Raw genomic sequence first — 20,334 nt, 5'->3', positions numbered from 1 at the left:
ATAAATATGAGATGGCAACAGAAAAAAAAAGAAATCACAAAGCATTCTCTGATTTAGTTTTTAGCCCTCGGTAAAGATTGAGTTTTGAGTCTTAATTATTAATGGATTGGGTGCCTGATTTTTAAATCCAACAAAGGCCCTTTTCAGGGCCAAATTTTTAACCTCACAAGAGCGTACAAGAACTGCAGCATCACTTCTAATACAAAGCCGAACTCTCAACCTAAATAAAAATGTGTAATTCTAAGTTGTTTACACCTAACGTAAAATATCCGCAAAAACTAGATATCTGTACTCATATTCCAATCATTTTTGAAGTACACATCGTGTTTTACCTTTATGTTAAATAAATATTTCCAAACCAATAACTATTGAAGTGTCATTTTCTCTTTACATTATAAAAATTATCAGTTATTCATATCCGCAGTTTCATACATATCACGAAATCGCTATGAAAATATTCTAATGGCATTCATTAATTTGTTGAGACTCTAGCTCAGCCTAAATATAAACAAGCATCACGAAATCTTAAAACAGAAAGCCGAAAAAGCTAAGTCCGCGCGTAAGCGCAGTTGAAATAGCAACTTTGTAAAAACCGGGACTTAACGTCTAGTTGTACAGGTTAGCTATAGAGCTGCGAATGAGCACACTTGTTTCGAGGCATGCCGGTGCTCGACTTTGTGTTAGTTGCTGCATGCGCGCGAACTACTGGTGTCTATAAAAACACAAAACGGACCTTCAAAAACACGTCTCGCCTTTGGGAGAGCGGTTTTATTCACTGAGCTTCATTACCATAATTTCGTATAAATTAATTTGATTCAAACTCTATATTGAGACAAACTTTGAATGTACAATTAAGATTTGATATGTAAACAAATGTAGGGAGTTAACGTGTTCAATTTTTTATCATTATTTGCTTTTACTGGGCTCGATCGGTTGTTAGTGAATGGGAAAATCTTTTCCATTTTTGCCAAAAACAAACTAAATAAAGCTAATTATGAAGATATTTTGTTAATAAAGTTATAAACTGAATTTCAAAGTTGAACGTAAGCAAGAAAATCGTGGGTTATGAGCTTTTGAAACTATTTTAAATAATACATATTTTTTATGGTTTTCTTGAATTAGATTTTTAGCTTACACGCGTTTTAAGGTGATATTTTTCTTAGCTTTTGTTTTTCCTGATGTAATACTCTTTATCAGCTGCATTTTTACCGGTTGGTTGAGAAAGCAATTCAAATTTGGCGCATAATTTGAAGAGCATTGAACAATGCGTATACATTATTAGTGATATCTGTGTACAAGAAAAGCTTCATACATCATTAATAAAACATATACGTTGAAAAAAAATAAAAGGGACCTCATGAAAAGTTTACTGTTGATATTTTTTAATGAATTTGAGGGTGTGTTAGTCCAAGATATGAGAACGTTCTATTTATTAACAACAAAAGAACTTAATTTGCACTGTAAAATACGCATGTCTAATACCCATTAATTTTTTGTCGCAAAAGAATGTGATCACGCATCATAGTAAATAAAAAAGTGCAAATGAAAAGAAAACTAGTACATTAATTATGTCTATTTATAACACATATTTACATTATTTTTTAACTACAACTTCTGAAATTTACGTTACTCATAAGCATGGGAATAAAATATCCGATCAATACACTGTTCATTTTATTCATCAATTGTACAAACGCCTTACTACTTAGAAATACACGTTAATATAGGTAATATAGTCCACTCCCGCTACGACGCAATTCGACTTACGAGAAATGGCTATAACGCCAGTTTTTCACGAGAAACAAATTTTAGAGCAAAAGCGAATTTCTCGCTCGAAACACGAAAAAAAAAATGGAAAAGAATCGTGGTACTGAATGTCGGCTTCGTTACTGAATACTAAATATTGATTTTGTGAATGTACTTTCATCAATTGAGCATCACTGACTGCTCAAGTTTCCAAACACGGCACTAGTCTAAACTTCACTTGGTTAGTGGGTATAAAAACATTTTAGATTTTTAATTTATTTATTCTAAATATGAAAGTTGATGAAATATTGTGGCACTTAGGTGCGCTGTTTCTTCTATAGTTTGGAAACAAAAAGCGTCAACCATCCATTCAGAGCCAATCATCCGTCAAAGTTCAGAACTTTGTTTTACTATAAAGCTTGCACACTTGTATCTAAGCTAGATGTAATCTGTATGAAACTGGAAGCTGCTCAGTTGCTCTTGTACTGTGGTTTATAGATACCCTGAAAGAGTGTATGTTACCATACATCGAAACGTTGTAAATGTAAATACGACGCTACTGTTTTAAAAATATATAAGAAAAAGGACCTGATTGCGCAGCATAAATCAGCAACTTCAATTTTAAATAATAAATGTGACTATAATTGTACCTACTGTGTAATATAATAGTGCAGGGCTGTGATGTTACTAAATACTGTATGTATCGGATTGTTTTATTTTATGTCTCTTTCTCTCATTGATCACTGATTTTGTGAATCGTAACAGTATTTTATGTTGAATAGCTTTATTAAAAATACAGTAAAAAATTCAGCTATTTTTGTAAAAAATGTGAATATATTGCTAAATTGTGTTGGTCTAAAACAGTTTGAAAGGTGTTTAAAAATGTCTAAAATAACTGGGTATGTTAATAATAAATAAAAAAAACAAAAACTCGAAAACTCGAAATTTCGACTAAAGCGAGGGGTCTTGGAACGTATCCCTCGCGTAAGTCGGGATCCGACTGTATATGCTTTATTTAATATGCTTCTCTTAAGTAACAATCTAAAGTGCTTATTTTCAAACAATAAAATTAAATTAAATGGACGCTCAAATTCTATCTTCATGATTAGTTTTTGCTTTCAATAGTACAATTATCCAGGAGTAATTACAATCTCTTTAAAACTTTAGACCCGATAATGAGTGGATTTACATTAATAAATGTTACACAAAATCATCAGTCTTTTTGCTTAATATACATTCTTAGATTTTATGGAATACGATTTTAACTCATGCCACACTTTCAAACCCGAATAACAAAAGCGCGTGGAAATAAAAATGTATCACGTTGGACATAAATTCTGACAACAAATAAACATTTACGGTTATAAAGATTTCATACGTGTGGTAGGAAGAATAAAAATGGGGTCTTTCATCGCTTTCCAAGTTTTAGGAGTGGATATGGGAATAAATAAAACAAGAAAAAGAATGTGGTTTGGCGGATGGGATACACACTTCATACCCTCGTTGGAAATACTTGCAGTATCAGAATATTCAACTCTCTCTAAAAAAGACAAACGCTCTGTTATAAAATATTGAACAGCGCTTTCCTCTTACGAATCATAAAAATATTTTTATACGTATTTTGAAAGCTGAGGAGATGAGAGGAGTAAATGTCCCCAATGTACCAAAGACAAGTTAGAAGAAAAAAAAATTATTTAGTATTGCCTTTGAAGTGACGTGTATGTCTGAGCTAAAATCTCCTATTTAATGAGAATTTTTGTGTGCACGTACAGTAAGATAAATATGTTTTTATTTTCTTTTATTCTTTCTAAAGAATTGTAAGAATATATAATGCATAAATTGCCCCGCTGAAAGATATTCATAACAGATGAAGTAAAAGATTACGAGTATTTTGCAATCTCAGTATGAGCTGCTTACTGTATGTGAAAAAAAAATACAAAACAACAACAACACTATCATCATCATCATCATCAACAACAACAACAATAATAATAATAATAATAATAATAATAATAATAATAATAATAATAGAAATTAAAAATATAATAATATAAATAATATTAATACTAATAATAATAATAGTAATAATAAGAAAAATAATGATTATGATGATACAATTAAAATAACTACAATGATATTACTGATAATAGTACAAATAAAAAATAATACTAATGTAAAAATATGCCAATAATACAATTTAAATAACTGCAATAATTTTAATGATAATAGTACAGTTAAGAAATAATACTTAAGTAAAAATATGCCAATAATGCAACTAAAATAACTAAAATAATGCTAATGATAATAGTACAAATGAAAAATAATACTAATGTAAAAATATGCCAAAAATACAATGCATTGAAAATGCCTTTACTTTTATGTGTGCACTAAATTACATGAAAAAATTCCTAACAGTGGAAAATATAATTTATTTCGGCATTAAAGTAAAGCATTAAGCATATAATAACGCAAAAATGAATAAATAATTTAAGAAATTAAATTGAACATTGTTAGTCGCTGTGCAAATGTATAAAAAATAGCATTTTTAAATAATAAAGCAGAAAAGAGATAAAAAGTAATAAAATTCTTAGGGAAAATAGATGTGCAAAAAAGTATAAAGAACAATATCGGTAGCGTCCTCTTATTTTAAAATATCGTTTAAAAGTTACCTTATGTCTTAAAACGGGATTCAGAACATCATGATTTTGTTTATATTTTTCCGTATTATGCATATGCTATCGTCATATCATTTGCTTTTACATTTTTAAAAAGCGAAATGAAGATTTTTAGAAATCAATATTAGAGGTGAACATTTTTATATTTACAGGGTCTTTAGTTTTCTCAATTCTAGTGTAAATATATTTTTCAGATTAAAATGCATGAAATTATCTAAAAGCCATAGTGATTAGTCATTAATCATTTTAAATTTGTCATTGTTACTTGATTATTTAATCACGTTATCTACAGTAGATACACTTGTGTAGAAGATTTTTAATGGGAGTGACGAATGAACAACACTGCAGTCCTAAATGCGCGTTAAATGTTTTCATGTTTTACTAATTTTTCAAAGTTTATATTGTTATTTAAACAAAGCTTAAACTAAAGCATACCATTAAAAAATGACATCAAAAACTGCAAAGAAAAAAAAGGAAAAATCTCTCAACTAAAAAAAAAAGAAGTATAGTTTTAAACAGTATTGAGAAACTTTGTATGAAAAGTAAATATCATTATAAGAAACTTGTTGCCATTTTGTAAAAGAGGGGAAGTGAAAAAACACAAATATCGAAAATATCCCTGCACATTTTCTAATTTTAGTAACTTGCAACGAGCAACTCAGCAATTTGAATTCAATTTCAAAACCAACAAATAATATAAGGAAAATAATTTAGATTCGAAAATCAAGATAAAACAAAGCTTTTGCGACTTTCTTTCTTCGAAACATTTACCGTTCTCAAAAATGTGCATCGTAAAATAAAGTAGGAACGAAAGAAAAAGAAAAACAAAGCGATTTTGTGGATGGAATCTATATTTTAAGCATTGCCTAAAACCACCTGCAATTCAAAGAATATACGACTTTCCCAAAAAAGGTAAGCGTTCATTGTAAAATATTGAAGAATAGAGTACCAGAGTCCCTATGGAGCTATAAAAGAGTTGTATTTTTTCTTTTATTTTTTCATAAGTAGGATGGATGAGAGATGCCTATGTCTCATAAGGCACGAAAGCTACTTTTTCATTAAGTTACGTACTAAATAAGAAGATTCCAACTGCAAGAGATAAGTTGTGTCTCACTTCTTGCGTAAATTAATAACTCTCTCACTAACTCTAAATTTTCACGTACAGTAACGATGCTTTTTTTTGTTTTGTTTTTCTTTTATCCTTTTTCAGTCCAGTCAGCTTAATCTACCATTTTAATGGCTTTAATTGGATGGATAAAACAGCAGTAGTCTAAGTGCAGGTATATAGCTGAACTAGCAAGAGCAAGAGGAAGATTGTCCCTATAGGTAGAGTTTTTCCATAATTATGGTAATAAAGAGGCACATATTCTGAAGGCAGTTGCTTTTTTTAACAATTATTATCTGCATATTCAAATTACATTTTAAATTTTTTGAGCTGTCGCAAATTTCTAATTTTTTGTACTTGACCGTAGTTGATTGTCCCACCCTTTCTTTTTCTTTGGTGAAAAATTTCTTCTTGCGTATTTTTGGATAAACATTTGGCTACAAATTAATCCCAAAAGATCAATCACATTGTAAAAAAATCTTATTGAATGCTAGATGGTAAATTTATCGTCAATTTGGCATATTTCATGTTATGGTCATACCCCCAAAACTTACTTTAAAGAAATAAAATTAAAAAAAAAATAAAAAATAAATAAAAATTAAAAATAAATAAATAAAAAAGTTAATTATCTCGTTAGGAAGAAAGTCATTGTTTTCCTATCGTTTTGAGAACATTTGTTATCAGTCCTTTTTCCATACGTTAATCTTTCTTCGAAAAGAACAAATTAAACAGTTTTAACAGCAGCGAGAAACAGAATGAAGAGTTGTCTCTAAAGAAATTACAGTTAAAATAGGAAAAAAAATAATTTTAAACAACTAATGCTGGATACGATAAATATTAATTGGCTCCGAGGAAGCCTTTAAAATATAAAATAATGTTTATTGAGATATTTAAAACTAGGAAAATATATGAAACTGCAAACTGAAATTTTTTCAGCATTACAAACTTTCAACAATGACTTGAATTCAAATGACGTTTCACGCCATCACAAATGGTGATCGGACCCTAATCGTTGAGTTTCTTGTTTCCGTAAACGAATGGAATGAAAATGCAGAAGAATTTTAAAAGCGTCATATTATGACTGGTGATTTTCTAGACTAGGTAATACGAATCATATCCTATGAAAAAAAAGGTACTTTTTATGTGGTAATAGCAATATAGTTATTATGTTCAACTTGCACCCGTAGGCTAAAAGACGTAAAGATTAAATTTACAGTCCATACCCTTGTGTTATTTTATATATTACCAATTTAAAATGATGCGACTTATTAATAGGACATTTTTGAACGAAGATGAATTTTGCTTCTTAAATTGATCTATATAAGTTTTAACCTGAAAAAAAGTTTTTTTTTGCACAAAACCCCCGCTTTTTAATGTAAAGTCTGCATATGTTAAGCCTTGAAGAAGGCACCCCCTTCCTTCCCAGACGATTTGTAGCCTTGAGAACGAAAAATAATATCTCTAAATAAATATTAAAAATTTTAGAGCTAGGCGTATTATCGCAATCATGATAATGCAAAAAATTACAGGAACATCAAACATTGTTAAAGGAGGATAAATTTCAACTCGTCAGTGTTCAAGAAACAATAGTATTCACATTAATCGTCTTCTTAGACAGAATTCGTTCCTGTCCAATCCAGACATGTGACTGACGTCAAAAAATGGCGCATTTCTTTGTTAACAGTCAGTCTATTTTTCTCGTGAATGCATTTTAGGAAAGTAGAAGGTACTGCAACTTAATTTTTTGAGACTAAAACCAAGTCATAAGAACTAAAAACCATTCGTTCCAAATAGACGATAAACATATTCGTAACTATCTGAAATGTAATGTAATAATCTATTTCAAATCAATTTCATTTTTTCACTTTATTAATTTATCCATTAACATTTAATCCTATATATATATATATATATATATATATATATATATATATATATATATATATATATATATATATATATATATATATATATATATATATATATATATATATATATATATATATATATATATTGACAAGACTGGTCCGGTAACTTTACTGTTTTACTAGTCAGACTGTGTCATTTCAGTGCAATGAAGAAACGAAAAAGTGGTGTACAATGAACGCTATCTACTGGAGTTTAGAGTTAAGCTACGGGTTAAAAACTCCCCTACTAGCTAGAGTTAGCTCGGGTTAAAAGTTCAACTATCAATTTATGACTAAACAGGCAGTTGCTTTGTTCAAATGTAGAAACAATTTTCACTCGTCATATCTTGACGGGCAATTTTCTAGTGCATAAATGCAGAGGATAATCTTATACAAAGTTACTTCTCATTATTTATTTTAAACGAGTTGATTTTATTATTTTTCCTATTTTATTAGGTAGAAAATAATAAATAATAAAAATATCGAGAATTCTTCTGAGAAGAGGAAAACCTTGTAGGAAGTTCTTCCGATAAATGGAACGGCGTTCTGTGACAGTTAGATACAAGTTCTCCCTCAGTTAAGAATATTCCGGAATCAATAAATATATGCAATTACCTGTATTGTTTAATACAACAAATTGCGTATTAGAAAAGTTACATTACAAAAATTACAAAAGTAATTTAAACATACTTAGTTAAAGGTAATTAAAGTGGATACCATAGGGAATGTTCTTCTGGTAACTTCAGGTAGGTTACTGCATTTTAGCCGGAAATTCTTCTGTTTTTTACTCTATAACAGATTTAGACTTTATCTCAAATTAATATTAGCCATTACATGCGCGTACATGTATATTTTTTAGGGCCCTGTGTTAGGTATAATATATATATTGTTCTAAATTAAAATTGGCCAACAACAAAAAATAAAGGCTAACAGTTTTTTTTTGTTCTGTTTTTTGTTTATTGTGTTTTCCTTATTCAGTTTTTTGTCCAGAGTTGGAGTTAAATGATTATTCTACTATTAATTGTACTGATATCTAAAAATCAGGGTCCATATCTTCGGTAAGACAGGAAATTAAAAACATTCTTTTATCGTAAACCAGGGTTATTTTGATACAGGTTTCGCATATTTTGTATTGTAGCACCCTCATTTTTTAAGATATTTCAACAATTCTTAAACCAAATGATAGCTTAACATCTCAGCTTTAAATTGCCGTTTGAAATTATTCGATATATTGAAAAGGGAGGGAGGGGGGGTCATCTTTTTTTCTAATGTTACCCCATCGTCCGGGGTTGCTTTGTAACAACGTGTTTTCTCCATCTAAAATGACTGTTTCGGTGATTTGTAATAAAGTTACCCCATCCAAAAGATAGCGTGAGTTTTTTTAATAACAAAATTCATTTTTTTCATTTTTTGGGGGTTTAAAAAGCTGGTTGTAAATGAAAAATGGTTCTTAAGTCACGTAGAGTACAGTTTTACAGTGGTGGGAACCCACCACTGTAAAAATGCACATCTAGCAGGAATCGGGTTTGAATCAAACTAAAAAGAGAGAAATTCATAGGAAACTTCTTTTATTTTTAAACATCAGTTGAAAAAAGCTTGAAATCACATCAAGAGTGTTTTTTAAATTTAAAACCACATCCATCGTAATGTTTTTCTTCATTTCGACAGTAAAAAATATCAAGGTAACTTCACTTGATTAGAATAAAATAGAACTTGAACTAGAACTTGAAAAGAATAGATTCAAAAATTATAAACGCTCGAAAATAAATTAAGAATAAGGCACAGGAATCACAAACTTTTTAAAATAAATGAGGCACATGTGATCTTTCTCATATCGTGAACAATATCCAAGGCGCACTCACAGCAATCTTTGACCTATGGCTTCAAATCAACTGAAAACAGTGCATTCTCTCCAGGTATGATCCTTGGCATTCGAATCCTGCAGCAGATGCGGCGAGGATTAAACCACAGCTTATCCTCTTCTTGTAGCCACGTCCACCACTTTCCGGATTTTTTCATGCATGTTACTTCAAACTCTCCATCCTCCTCTTGTACAACTTTCCCCGGGTATTTCCGTCCACCGTAAATTACAGCTACATAGTCCCCTTCGATCAAGGGTTTCTCCATCAGAGTCGGCAGCATTGCTGGTTGCGGTGGTTCTGGAAAGATGTGGTCACTTGTTGAAGGAGCAAAACTTGTTGAAAGAGCAAAACAGCTGTCTATGGGGAGTAAATCTTCTTCATCTGACATATCTGATTCGATATTGAGAGGGCTTTCATCGCTTTCAGCATATGGTAAGTCATCACTGTTCAGACTACCTGCCGTGGACCACTCGGATTCATAAGATGCACGCCTGGTTCTTTTTTTGCCCTTAGGTTTCATAATTTGGCCTTAACCTCTTCTTTTTCTTTGCGGGAACAGCTGGAACGTCTTTGGGATCCTTTCGATCATCCGCTGTAATGCCCTTCCCAGCTTGGATAATTAGCTTTTTTTTTGCGTGGCCTTTTTGCAACACACTCAGTGCGAATATTTTTCAGGCGGTCGACAAAGCTTTCATGAATTTTGTCCTTGAAGTCAGACTTTTCACAGACAGAGTCACGTAACCATTCGAGAACTTTATTTGGATCCAATGGGAAAATTCCACATTTTCGGAGTCCCGCTTGTAAGTTAGTGTTGGTCCGGTGTTCCAAGTTTTCTAAGATGATTTTAAGTAATTTGGGGAATATATCCTTCGGCACTGTCCCGCACCTTCTGCCTTGAAGAGTCACTTTCCACGCGTCCAATGTTTTCCACCATTCAATCTTTAATGGACTAAAAAATGCCACGTCTAGTGGTTGCAGAAGGTGGGTTGCATTGGGAGCAAGAGCTACGAAGATAATGTCATTTTCTTCACATTTTTTGATGACATCATAATTGAAATGAGAAGATAAATTGTCTCCTAGGAGAACCTTTTTTCCCTGTTGTCTTCTAACGATTGGTAAAAAGTGGTTTTCAAACCAATCAGCAAATATGTAAGAATCAATCCATCCACTTTTAGAACGATGGTACCTGCAACCTGGTGGCCCTCCCTCGGTTCAAATGTTATAGAAGTTCTCTGCTCGGTAGATGACATATGGTGGTACCAAATCTCCAGCAGCATTCCAACACATCATGACTGTGGTGCAGGCTTTTGTTGCATTTCTTATAAGTTCAGGGTACTTGGTACCTTTTTTCACAAGTATATTTGGGCATCCTGGGTCATTCACGAAATTTGTCTCGTCATAGTTGTAAATATTTGAAGGTGGTACCCCCTCAATCTCTTTTTCCAAATGTTTGAAATAGTCTTCAATCACAGTCTTCAATTCACAGAGGCACGGCTCAATGAAATGTTTTTGACCGCTCTGTGAGAGATTTCAGGATGCATTCCCATGAAAAGCTTGACCCAGTCACTCCCGGGTAAGTTATCTTTGAAAAGGGAAACTTTCCATCCACACTTCGCCACGTAAGACTTGACAATTACTTTGAGTTCATTCACGCAAAGTGGAAAGCCATAGGTTGCGACTGCCAGGATGTGAGCAGTCAGAACCTCTTCTTCCTCATGGGAGAACACTGTCTGACGACCTGGCGACTTTAGGCTGGCTAGGGCTGAGGCTTCTTCCGTGGCTGCTTTTTTTGCCTTCATGTATAATGCTATAGTTGCAACTGGAATACCGTATCTACAACAAACAAAAAAAATACCTGTATAAATCACATGCATTCATCAAAAAACACATCTCCATGTTAACATAGGAAGTTAAACTTACTTTTCAGTAGCAGCTCTGATTGTTAGCTGACGTTTCAGACATTTATCCACAGCTTCATACAAAGTTTCAGCACTGTCGTTGCGATAGGCACGTGCCACAAGCTTACAAATGTATTTTCGTGGCATTTCAAGTCATTAAACTGCGAAAAAATACAAAAAACATGATGTTATAAAGTACCCCATGGCCATGTACAGAATTCCTCGTGTATCAAATACCCCTTCAACTTGTGTTGTTTTATGTTTTAATTCACAGTAAATCGTAGAATTGAGTTACAGAAATAAAAAAAAAAGACAAAAATCATCTTAAATAGTTGTGTAATCAGAAAATTTTTCACCCGAATTCAACAGGTTGCTCAGTTGGTGGCACCAGAAGAGGTTAGAACAACAAACTGAAAGCAGCTGATAACGCGGATAACACATAAATCAGTGTTGGCTAACCATTTTACTGTTTCAATCAATTGGCGATGTCAGCACACTCTGAAAAGTGATTCTTGAAGCCCTGAGACCACCAGGGGGTCGCCAATTCTAAAATTAAGCTCGTCAGAACGGTTCAAAAATAAAAAAAACAGGTTTTTATAAAGTTACCCCGTCAGTCTAAAGTAATCTCGGTTTACGGTTTGAATGCGTGTGCAACCATTAGTTGCCGATTAAAAAAATAAATGTTTACTGTTTTTTGAATGTTTTATCAAGCTAGCTTCAAATATTCATTTCTGCATCGTTGTGCCAAGTGTTATGAATATATATTGACTTAGAAACATGATATAATTAACTACTTAATACTTATTAATCTATATACATACATGGCTACTTATGTATGTAAGGATTTTTCGGGGTCAACTTCAAAACTACTGGACCGATTCTAACCATTGTTTCACCACAGATAGCTTCATTATCAGGAGCAACGTAGACTAGAATTTATTTCTAAAAAACTTCGTTTAAAAAAGTCATGATGGAAAACAATAAATTTTATATAATTTCCCCATTAAATGATTAAATATAAAACAAACTGTTACAAAATTTTGTTGCCTTACAACAGCAATATTAATAGTAATCACAATGAAAAAGAACGTTTGAATCAGAACTTCTGTAGAGCAAACATGAATTTAAATTCATTTAAATATTTGGAAACTATTCTTTTTGCACACTTAAACATAGTGGAGAGCTTTTTTTTGTATGTATGTGTATTATTCAATAAAATAAATAAAGCGCACATTTCTTTTAGTGATCTTTGTATTAATTCATATTTTGGAAATTCTTTAACCCTTAACAGGGGAGGTGCGTTCTCACAGACCGCTCAAAAGTTCAACCGATCATCCCTATTTTATTTTCAGTCTGATTGAATGGTTTTTCCCAATAGCTTTTTATTTTGTGTCCCTGAACACCCTCCTTGCTCATCAGTATATTTAGGCAAGTGCATCTGGTTTAAATTTCATTTCATTTTTAGATGCGGTCCGTGAGACCGCACCTGCCCTTCAGTGTTACAATTTTCGTCAGTAGTAGATAAGGCTCTTAACGTTAGAACCCGCGGATATAGATTCATTTAATCTTCTCCGAGTTATGTGGAAGAGATGTAAATATTCTAGATGAGGTTAGGAGTTGTTTGAAATGTTCACAAACGTTACGCAATGATGTTCAAAAAACAATGAAAACTGAATTATTTCTCGAAATACTAGTAGTTAAAGGGCTGTCAAAATTTTCCCGTAACTTGATATCATCAATTTTCTAATACTAAAATTTTATGTATGTATTAAACAACTAAAATGAAATCATTAGTAAATAATAGATTCATTTTTATTACGAATAGTGAGTTATTTACTGCAACATATGACTTTCTCCAAAAATTTCTCTAGCAAAATTTCCTCGGAAAAGGTATATTTCAATTCAAAGATAAAAAATATTTTTTCCTCGTGCTAAAAGAAAGTTAAAAGAAAACCTGAGGGAAATTACAAGACTGTATCTTAATTATATGAGTTTTAAGAATTTTTTAAATAGAGCGGTCTCTGAGACCTCACGTGCCCTGTTACATCCTACTTTTTCAACTCCCCTGTTCCGGGTTAAATTTGTATCTGCTTAAATTTCGTCCTTTCATTTTTATACTTATTGCTATTTTACTTTTATGGGTAAGGAAAAAGCTCGATTTTTTATCACGTCAAAGCGGTGTGTTTCAAGTTATTTCACTTAAAACAGAAAACGAATGAAAGGAGCGATTGTTTCTCACAATTATTACTGACCCAGGCAATGTCGGGTATTTTCGCTAGGTTGAATATAAGTTAGAACAGATATAAGTCTAGGTTTTGGAGCGTGAAACATATCAATAAGTTAATCAAGAAAAAAAAAAAAAAAAAAAAAGATTTGATTTCTAACAGAAAGATTATTACTAACCCGAATTTTCAGGTGTTTTTTATATATTATTTTATGGGATAACGTCTACCTAACTAAGGTAGAACTCCAAACGCCGGTTCAATAAAATCATGTTACTGAGAGTAAAACCATAAAGCAAGAGTTACGTTTCTTTTTACTGCTGTTGTTGCGACGAAAGCCAAGAAAATTACTGCATTTGTGATGAAAAAGTCTGTATGCCTCATCTGCGCAAGGTTTGCAATAAATATAGTGCATCAAAAGCAAATTAGGAATGCAAATAGGCAAATGGTAGATTTTTACACCTGGAGAATGAATTATTTATTAATGAAAGATTCACAAAAGAACATAAATGTAATAAATATATGGTTGAACTATGTATTTCAGTTGTTTAGTTTTTGAGATCAGTAATTGAAAAATTGTCCACATTTTGTTTTAGAAAATTTATTTGTTTTAAATATTAGAATAAGTAAGGAAATAAATGTATTTTACTTATTCTAATATAAAAACATTTTTCCTCTATGCGGTACAGAATAAACAAGTGGCCATGAAAGCTTTGAAAATTGTGCATAAAGTACGATATTAGCTGTGCAGTGATAAGAAACTAATTTATTTCTAGTAATTGCTTTCCTCTGTGACAGCTTTTAAACAAACGCAATGTTTTCAAGTATAACTAACGATCTTCTCTTCTTAACTATTTCAAATTTTAAGTTAAGGAACATAAAGTGTAGCGATTTCTCTCTCTCTGAATTCATGTTAAAGCTAAAACAGATAAGTTGTTCCATAGAGCATCTAGATAAAGCGCAGATTAACTAGGGCAATCTGTTAATGTGCTGAAAACTGTTTTTTTTTTTCTCAAATTACGTAAAGTATGTCTTCAAATCTTCTAAATAACCTCCATGATACCGTCTAGGCACACGATAAAGTGACAATTACTTTTTTTTTCTGGTACAGTAGCATCATTTTCGCCGCTGTAATAAATTTTCCTAAGGTTTTACAGTAAAAAATACTGGCATCCGTGTAGTCAGTGTTTTTTTTTTTTTTTTTTAAACTTTAAAATCATAATTTCTATAAAATTTCACGGTAGAAAAATATAAACGCTGCGGTTAGTTTGCCGAATAAAAAAAAAAAAACGGGAATGAAGTAGCGAGTTTCGACCTCGGATCTGTGCGCAGTATAGCACTGTAGCCACTATACCAAATGGGAATCTAGGGACAACGGTAATTCAAAATTGTACGCTTCGCATCATCAGTCGCATGGTGTACCAAAGAAGGCTGCGATAACGTTTTTTGTTCTAGTAAAATTTCTTAAACACTCCCTTTTGCAGAAATATTTTCCCTTCATTTTACCCGATCTTTTGTCAATGCTCTTAAACTAAAGTAATATGTTTTTTTAATTATTCATTATCTAATTATTTAAGTTACTAAAATCAATAAATTAGTGGGTAAGGGTAGTAAAATCTTTAACAAAAGTATTCAAGCAGTTAAAAATATTGTTGCAAAAATGTGAATGTATAACTGGCATTAACACTATATCTTTATAAGAAGCAAATTACACTGTTTTTTTTTTTTTTTTTTGAGCAATCACGATTGCTTATAGCTTTCATTTCGTCGTCCTTGGCGTTGTGGTTCCTTTTTCAGCTTGGACCAGGGACACCAGCACCACCGGCCTATGCAGACGCGGCTCCGATCACTGCCTCCTGAAATCTGTTTCTCCTGGTCGATGGCGTCCATGTCTTGCACACACGCTCGTACACACAAGCCTTTACACACATGCCTACGTGCATACACACATGTCTACGCACACACAAGCCTACATATGCACGCACGCGTGCCTACACATACACACGCGCCTGCACGCACACACACAACTATACACACGTAACCGCCCAGGAGGAAGGTTAGGCTTGGGGGGACAGGAACTCTCTCTAGAAACAATAACCCCAATGAGTAGGGCCCTGTCGCAACTCGTGGTAGCGAAAAACATAATTTGAATTCAAAATTTCCGAATTCAAATTAATTTTTTTTTATTTAAATACTAATGAGGTAACGTATCATTAGAAAACTATATAATTGTTTAAAGAGATCGGCAGAAAATGGGTTAAAAGGTGGTATATACAAGTACATCGGACACATTCGCTTTCGATCTATAAGAAAAATGACTCTACTAAAAGGAAAAAAAAATCCAGGGTAAAATATTAAACAATAAAGATTTCTTCCCTTCAAGGTACCATAAAAGTGTAACTTTTTTTTTGCGTACATGTTGTAGAAGTGAGAAGTACGTGCCTGACACGCATCCATCCACGCTATTTGTAAAAAAAACATAGATGATGACCTTCTATTTAATAATAAATGTTCACTTCTGTAAATTAATTATTTTCAACACCGAGTTAGGGTATATCTATACTAATATTATGAAGACAGAGAGCGGATTTTTGTTGTATGTTCAAGGTAATTTCCGGAACCACAGAAACTATTTGAAAAATGCTTTCACTACATAAAAGGTGCGTCCTTACTGAGTGACATAGGCTATAACTAGTCGACCCGTGCGGAACTCCGCACTGTGCTTCGAATCGTTTAAAAGGTATTTCGCTCTTTAAGAATTTCAAAGAAAGAACATTTTGAAGAAGAACCGAAAAAAAAAAAATAAGCGCAGAAGAGAAGGCATGTGATTTAAAGACATCAGTAACAAAACCTCGTTAAATACAACGTTGTGATAATTTGATCATCGCTCACCTTTTGGTCGTACATATTTTCAATACAAACATAAATATCATTAAAAGTGTGGCTGAGTAGTGACTCGTGAAAAAGCAATAATTGTGCATGTAAAAAACAGGTTGTGGCAAATACAGTCCTGCCCATGTGAGCATCTGACGGGAAAAAAAGAAATATTAAAGAGATATTTATTGGCACGGATTCGAATTCGCGCCATTCTGATTAACAGCCCGACACCCCAACAAACCTAGCAATTGCGCCTTCCTTTCCGAAAGCTATTCATTGAAGGAATGCGTAGTAAAAAACAGCAAAAAAGCTTTTTGCCAAATAATAATAATAATAATAATAATAATAATAAGATCGACCCGTGCGGAACTCCGCACTGTGCTTCGAATCGTTTCATAAGGTATTTCGCTCTTGAAGAATTTCAAAGAAAGAACATTTTGAAGAAGAACCGAAAAAAAAGTAAGCGCAGAAGAGAAGGCATGTAATTTAAAGACATCAGTAACAAAACCTCGTTAAATACAACGTTGTGATAATTTGATCATCGCTCACCTTTTGGTCGTACATATTTTCAATACAAACATAAATATCATTAAAAGTGTGGCTGAGTAGTGACTCGTGAAAAAGCAATAAATGTGCATGTAAAAAACAGGTTGTGGCAAATACAGTCCTGCCCATGTGAGCATCTGACGGGAAAAAAAGAAATATTAAAGAGATATTTATTGGCACGGATTCGAATTTGCGCCATTCTGATTAACAGCCCGACAACCCAACAAACCTAGCAATTGCACCTTCCTTTCCAAAAGCTATTCATTGAAGGAATGCGTAGTAAAAAACAGCAAAAAAGCTTTTTTCCAAAAAATAATAATAATAATAATAATAATAAGATCATGCTTCTATGTTTTGTCATTAACCAGCATGATACGATTTAAAATTATTCGAAAAACCCGCACATGTTTCTCTTTTAATCGAACACTTAAAATTCAAAACCAAAACCACTTGAACTGAGTCCGTTTTTTAAGTGTAATTTTTCGAACGTAGACAAAATGTTTTTTTTTTTTTTTTTTCAGCAGAAAGCAGAGGAGTAGAAAATGATTTCTTGCTAATGAAGTCGATAATAATTTTAATGCTTTATATCGTATTCGCGCGAATAAAAAATTAAAAGTTTACTGGGTGAAACTCGTAGTTTCAATTTGGCGTAGTATTTTTTCATTTGTACAAAAGGTCGAACACTGCTATTAGAAACATCTACATTTCAGCATACAATGAAAATGCTTTTCTTCACAAAAAGGATTTCCTTTAGGTAAATCTAATACTTTTTTATGCCTACATTATGCTGAGTGGTCTGGGTGTAGTCAAAGCTTAAAAAAAAGAGGAACACTCTTCGATTAACATCCGAATGATAACTGTAGCCTGCATAAAGGAGTCGAAACACCAAGTAGCATTCCCACTGCATTTATTTTATTACGTTTGTATGTTATGAGTACATGTAATGCATAATACTAATATAAATTTGATATTATATCAGACAGCCCAAACTTGCCCGAAGTTCAGATAGTTTATAGCCGAACGCTCTACCGAAAAAAACTTATCAATTTAACCAAACAACTAAATCCAGTGCTTTTAAGCTTTATTAAAATATGAACACACACACAGGCTTTTTTTTTTTGCCGAAAGCGACGTAAAAAATGGAAAACTGCATTAGAACTTTGCTTTTAAAAATGCATAAGAACTACAGGCAGCATCAAGGTTTCGAAACAGCAAGGGGCGTTTTCGAAAACTTGATTTTTCGACCGTAAGTCTTTTTTTCTTCATTAGCCAGCCTGATAAGTTTTAAAATGAGAAGGGAATAATATATAAGATAAGATATTGAAGAAACATTTTTTTATTCTTGAAAATTTTTACAATTTGTTACCGCAGGCTGTTTGAACCGTTATGACTTAGATGGCAGCACGTGTTCATCATTTAACAGCACGTTTGAAATACAAAATAAATTGAACTATGCTCTTTTTTAAGCGTAGCTTTTCGAATGTAGTAAAAATGTGATAAGCTATTTGTTTTTTTGCAAAAAGAAGAAAAAATATATATTTTACCCTTCAAATTGAGGTAGTAATTTTTTTATTTGTACAAAAGGTCAAAAACTCATTAGAAGAATATATATTTCAATATACGATTTATTATTTTTTTCTGAACAAAACACAATTCTGTTGTAATCTGAAATCTTAAACCTGTTACTTATATTTTCGCTTACATTATGCTTTAATTTTCTTACCAGAGCCAAAGCTTAAAAAGCAAAAAAAAAAAAAACGTACAATTACGAAGTAATTTAGCACAAAGTCACTTCAAGTATTCATATCAGCAAGGAGCGTATCCTTCTCATTTATTCTAGTCCTTCACAGTTGTTATTCACTTCATTAAGTATTCGTATAATGCGCGATATTTCTCTAATTTTTTGTTGCAGATTGTCCGGACGTGGGCCCGAACACGCATTCTCCTGGTTACGAAGAGAACGCTCTGCCGATCAAGCTATTCAGCTCTGCCGGTCATAGCGCAAATTAAAGTTATAAGTTTAACCGAAAACCTCATTCTGATTCTTTAAAACAGGTTTTTCGGCTGAAAAAAACAATTTTTAGACCGTGGGTCTATTTTTCGTCAGTAGCCAGCACCATAAGCTTTAAATTAACCCGTAAATCAAAGAAATCGATCAAAAATTGAGGAAAATCTGGCGTAGAAACCAAAAACAGGCTACAGAAATAATATATAAGGATTAATGCATTATATGAATTCATTTTATTTTTTTAAACCAATATTTTGTCTTCGCTACCAGTTTTTGTTTCGTACTGTTTCGTTCTTACACTCCTGTTTGTGAAAATTGCAACACCACGAAGGACTTACGCGAGTGAGCTGAAAATTGCAGGAAATGTCAAGTAGGGCATGATATGCAAATGATTAGAATTGCAGACCGGTAGCGCATGCGTAAGCTGAGCAGCGCCCTCTGAACTACGGATCGAACCGAAAATCAATAGACGGCTGTAGCGAGGCGTGTATGATTATCGGTGGTTATATGCTAGAGTAAACGTCAACTGAATCTTTACTATGCCTCTTCGACGAAAGAAGGCGAAATTTAAGCAAATTTCGGAGTTTGAACGTTGCAGAATCGTCGGCCTTCGTGAAGCTGGATTGTCTTATCATGCAGTAGCCGCTCGTGTGCAGCGTAACATTAGCAAAATTATGCGTGTTTGGAAGCAGTGGACGGACGAGGGTCAGACAGCTCGGAAATCCGGGAGTGGACCCCCAAATGTGACGTCAGCTCGCGATGATAGACACCTGGTGCGTATGGCGCTGACGGACCGCACAGCTTCTTCTAGACAATTGGCAGCACAGTGGTCAACAGCTACGGGTGTTTTATTGTGTGCTTCATTAATTCGGAGACATCTGCTGCAACGTGGGGTGCATAGGAGCTGACGTGCTGACTGGCAGCAGGTCGTCTTTTCTGATGAATCCCGCTTCAGTTTGTTGTACCATGATGGTCGAATCCGTGTCAGGCGCTATGCCGGTGAACGGCACATTTCGGAGTGCATTATCGAACAAACACAATAGACGAACACCCCGAGTTCTGGTCTGGTGTGTCATAGCATATCATGGACAATCACAATTGCTACGAATTGCGGGCAATTTGAACAGTACCCGATACATAAACGAAGATTTACAGCCCCAAGCTATTCCTTTCCTGCAAAGATTGCAAGGGGCTGTATTCCAGCAGGATAATGCCCGTCCACATGTCGCCAGGACTGTCAAATCCTACATTCGCAGCAGGTACAGCTTCTTCCTTGGCCTGTATATTCCCCGGATATGTCTCCGATTAACCATGTGTGGGATTCCGTTGGGCGGCTTCTCGCTCGTGATCCTCGTTCTGTTTTTTCGACAGACGAACTTTGGTTGCGCATACAAACAATATGGAATACTCTCCGAGGCAGATATTCAAACTTTGCTTCACTCCATGCCGAGTCGTGTAGCAGCTCTTATTGCGGCGCGTGGTAGCCAC

The sequence above is a fragment of the Uloborus diversus genome, chromosome 8 (genome assembly GCF_026930045.1).
Source record: "Uloborus diversus isolate 005 chromosome 8, Udiv.v.3.1, whole genome shotgun sequence".
NCBI lineage: Eukaryota > Metazoa > Arthropoda > Arachnida > Araneae > Uloboridae > Uloborus > Uloborus diversus.
Note: the sequence above shows the minus strand (reverse complement) of the source record.